Source organism: Camellia sinensis, chromosome 9, assembly GCF_055761805.1.
Source record: "Camellia sinensis isolate YWXY chromosome 9, ASM5576180v1, whole genome shotgun sequence".
In the NCBI taxonomy this organism is placed as follows: domain Eukaryota; kingdom Viridiplantae; phylum Streptophyta; class Magnoliopsida; order Ericales; family Theaceae; genus Camellia; species Camellia sinensis.
The window spans coordinates 176,634,362-176,639,376 of NC_138969.1; positions in this window are offsets into that span (position 1 = coordinate 176,634,362).

Here is a 5,015-nt window from a genome sequence, read left to right on the forward strand (position 1 = left end):
GTTGGATGTACCACATATGACTATTATAGTTTCTGAATGACTGTTATGGCATGAAATATGAGCCACAAACTGAATGACTGATATACTGATAAATGACTGTTTTCAATACTGAAAGGACATTCATTCTTAACCTCTTTACGTATATGTTATTCACTGGGCTTTAGCTTACTGTTTATATATATATGTAGGTGTCCAGGCACCGGATCGGAGCTAGGAGCGTTAGGTTAAACTCCCTTTTTGTCAAGCCAACCAACGTGCCTCACTACGAGGTCCCAAGTGCTGCCAAGCTAAGGCTGCTTGGGGGTGTTTTAGATTCCCCCTTCTTGTTTCTGTTTTGTATAGTCTGTATAGACTTGTACCGTACTGTTATGGTGAGGACTTGGTCCCTAACCTGAATGATTGTATATGATGTATGTGCATACTGTCTTTTGTTTCTGAATGTGTATATGTATGAAAAGTCTTTTTGCATACAGACTATCACAGCTCATTGGACATTTTTTAATTACTGTTTTGTCTTCCGCCAGCCCTGGTACTCTGTAATACTGTTATTACTGTTAAGCAGGCCTTCGGTAATCACGGATTACTGTCCGGTTACGGTGCTAAACCCATAGGGGCGGGTTGGGGTCGTGACAGCCAAGGTTGACTGCTTGTTCAATTGTTAGGCCATCCGGTGAGATGAGGACTACGCCAAGTCCTGTACCGTGTCTATTGGATTCTCCATCCATGAAGAGCTTCCACATCTCTCCAATGAATAGCTTCCAGCAAGTAGAGGGATCGGATGATGTCTTGGGATCAAAAGTGTTGCTAATGTTTTCTTCCAAGTCCATGCCTGCTGTTGGGGTTTGATCTTCATTATCTAACTGCCCGAAGTCTTTACTTTTTGATGAGTCTTCGCTGGGAATAGTGTGGTTTGCCCCCTCCCTCATTTCCTCAACCCTGTGTGGCTTGCAATGTGGTTGGGCATCCTGTATTAGGGGCTGCGCCGTTCCAGCGGCACTTTTTCTCCTTACTTCGGTTGTGTCGGTTAAATCGACTGGGCAGATGTGATGACTTCCTAGTGTGAATTCAACCACAAAGTCAGCTAAAGCTTGGGTTTTTATTGCAGTTCTGGGTTGGAACTTGATATCAAACTGTCCCAATTCCACTGTCCATTTTAAGATTTGTCTAGAAAAATCCGTCTTCTCAAACAAAGCCTTTAATGGAAAACTCGTTAGGACGATCATGGTGTGCGCACGGAAGTAGTGTGACAACTTTCTTGAGGCCATCATCAAAGCCAATGCCAGTTTTTCCAATAGTAGGAACCTAGTTTCAGCGCCCAGCAAGGTTTTGCTAACATAAAAGATAGGCAGGTGTTGGATTCCTTCCGCTCTGACCAACACTGCGCTGATTGCATGCTGTGAAACCGTTAAGTACAAAAAGAGCTCTTCTCTTGGCACTGGGGTTACTAGCAACGAGGGAGAGGTCATATAGTCTTTCAAACTTTGTAGGGCGTGGTCGTATTCTTCATCCCACTCAAATTTGGCCTTTAATGCTTGGAAGAATGTTCGACATCTGTCTAATGACAGACTTATAAACCGATTGAGTGCGGTGGCTAGGCCAGTGAGATACTGCACCTCTTTAACTGTGTTGGGCCTCTCAAGATCCTGGATTGCTTTGATCTGAGAGGGGTCTGCTTCTATACCTCGGTTGGTTACCAGAAAGCCTAGGAATTTACCTGATCCTACGCCGAATGCACACTTGGATGCATTTAGACGCAACTTGTTCTTCTTCAGAATTTGGAACATTTCATCTAGGTCCCTGAGATGGTCCTTTTTATCCTTGCTTTTGACCACCATGTCATCTATGTAAGCCTCCATTGTTCTGCCTAACAATGGTTCAAATATTTTGGTAACCATCCGTTGGAATGTAGCTCCTGTGTTCTTTAGGTCAAAGGGCATGACCTTGTAACAGTATAATCCTCTAGGCGTTGTAAATGATGTGACGTCCTGGTCTGGTTCATACATAGCGATCTGGTGGTAATCTCGATACGTATCAAGGAAGCTAAGTCGGTTATGTCTTACCTTCAAGTCCACTAGTTGGTCTATCCGTGGTAGAGGAAAACTGTCCTTTAGGCATGCCTTGTTGACTATTTTGTAGTCCACACAAACACACCACTTTCTGTTTTTCTTTGGCCCTACAACAGTATTGGAAATCCACTTGGGATAGTGCACTTCTCTGATAGCTCATGCCTCTAGTAAGTTTCCCACTTCCTCCGCCACTATCTTTGCGTGGTGGAGTGTCGATCTGCGAGTGCACTGTATAATTGGTCTGGCAGTTGGGTGGACATTAAGTTAGTGGTAGATGAAGTTTGGGTCAATGCCAGGCATGTCGTATGATGTCCAGGCAAACACTTCGATGTTAGGGGTTAAGAATTCCATGACCTCTATTCTCTCAGTGCTGGACAAAGACGAGCCAAGCAAAAAGAACTTTTCTGGGTTCTTTTCATCTATCCTTACCTCTACCAAGTCTTCCACTAACTTCTGTTCTACTGCACTGCCAACATCCGCAAACAGTTCATTGTTCTCTGGCTCTTCCACCATCTGTACATACCCTTTTGCAGCCCTGCTGCCATTTACTGTGACGAAGCATTGTTTCGACATAATTTGGTCTCCCAAGACCTCTTCAATTACTCCGGCTTCGTTAGGGAACCGCAATGCTTGATGGTAGGTTGACGCTACTGATCACATGGCGTGCAACCATGTTCTCCCTAAGATTATGTTGTAAGTGGAAGGGACTTTCAATACCCAGAATTCCACCTATTGTGTCATGGTTCCTGCCTTGACTGGGAGGATTATCTTTCCCACTGGCCACTCTGGCATTGAGTTGAATCCGACAAGGGGAGATGTCGCAGGTGCCAAGTCTTTGTCCTCCAATTTCAGTTGTTTGAAGGTCTTGTAGTGCATTATCTCGCATGAGCTTCCTTGGTCAATCAGAATCCGCTTGATGTCGAAATTTTTGACGCGCAAAGTCACCAAAAGTGCGTCATTATGAGGACAATGTAGCCTTGCTAGATCCTTGTCTGAGAAGGATATGACGTTCGTAGTCTCTGTTCTGACCTTTTTGATGGTAGGCTGTGCACTTAATACCTCTCTCAAGTGTTCATCCTTTTTGATCATCCCCCTGAGTTCACATATCCGCTCAGGTTTGATGATCCCATGTATGACGTTGGTTACACCTTGGGGTGGACCATCGACTAGCATCCCGTTCGATTTGTTAAGGTCCTGGGGGGCCGGCTGTGTCCCTCCTTCTATGTACTGGTCCAGGTGTCTAGCTGCTACTAACTCTTCCAGATGTTTCCTCAATGGCATGCAATTTTCAGTGCGGTGCCCCTTTTCATCATGGAAGGTGCATTGGGACCTCTCGTCATAGCCTTTTTGTGCCTCTCCCAACTTGGCTGGCCGCCGAACGAAGGGTTCATTATGTATCTCACTGAGAATCCGGTAGATAGGCTTATTGAATACTATAGTAATGGCAGTGCGGACTCTGAGGTTCCTTTTTTCTGGGTCCTTTCTGTTGGCTCGCCTGTCGCGCCCATTCCTGCTTGGTTGTTCCACCGTGTTGACTTTCGCTGTAGTCTTTTTATCTGGCATCGCTGTTGCGCTAGTTTTTGCTTTAGTACGGGCGTTATCCTCCTCTACTCGGATATGTTGATGTACTCTCTCCATTAGGGCCTCCATCGTGAGGGGTGGCATCATAGTAATTAAGTCCCTCAATTTGTTTCCGACTGGTAGACCCCTTTTGTATTGTGCGATGGCGAGATTTGTAGGGCAATCCCTAATCTGGTTGAAGGTCTCCCAATATCAACTGTTGTAAGACCTCAATGTCTCCTTTTCACCCATGTCAATGGACAGTAGCTGATTAATCTCTACTGGTGTCTTGGTGTTCGTTCTGAATCTAGTCACGAACGTCTCTGCCAATTGTGCCCATGAGGTAATGATGTCTTTTGGTAGCCTTTCGAATCAGGTTAGCCCTAGGTTGCCCAAGCTGGATGGAAACTGGATACACATTAGAACCTCGTTTCGCCGGTATACTGCCATAACCTGGTGAAAGTGGCTTAAGTGCATATAGGGGTCTGTCTTCCCCTCATAAGTAGTAAATTTGGGTGGTTGGAAGCCTGAAGGTAGTGGTGCGTTCTCTATTACCGGAACGAACGACGAACTCTGTAACTTTGCTAATACTTTATCCGCTGGTTCGTAAGCAAGGCGCGGCATTGGCATCCCTACCTTGACACTCCCATGTGTCCTAGGGGCCAATCGTTGTAGCGCTGAAACCATGCGAGGGTCGCGAGCCCTGGTGTCTTCCTTCTATCGGGCCCTCTCCTCCAGCACTGTCCGTAAGTCCGCTGATCTAGGCAACTCCGTGTGTCTAGATGTCGTCTGGTGCCTATGTGAGGGGCGATAGCTGCTTCTCTTTGTATATGACCTCTCAGTCCTCGTTCTCTCAGACCTGGAGTAACGAGTCCTGGAAGTCCTTGATTAAGTGTCGCCCATTCTAAGACTCCTACTTTCTGCTTGCGATGGTGTGATATGTCTGTCACAATCTTCTGAGTGACGAGGGGGCATGTTGCCTTTGCGCCTCTCTCCTGTCGCCACTCATTTACCCTTTATCTAGCGCTTCATTGTCTCCATGTCCGCCGCCATTCTCCTTATTAACTCGTCTTGCTCCCTCACGCGATCCTCCAGAACTTGAGGATCTAGCCTCCGCCTCTGTCTATCAGGATTTTGAGAGCGACGAGGATTAGCGCCCTGTCTCTCCCTTGTGTCCCTCCGGGAGTTCCGTCGCTGGGATTCTAATTCTGCCATGGATGGGACAGAGGGCAGACCTTCGCGCCTCTCACCCCCCTTCAGGGTTTGCCCATCAATAGCAAATTGCGGCAAGTCTTCATTGTGCGTCATTGATTTTAACTAGAGAGGAAAACTTGATCAAAAGGTCTTGTTCTTTGTGAATATTCCCACAGACGGCGCCAATTATACGAG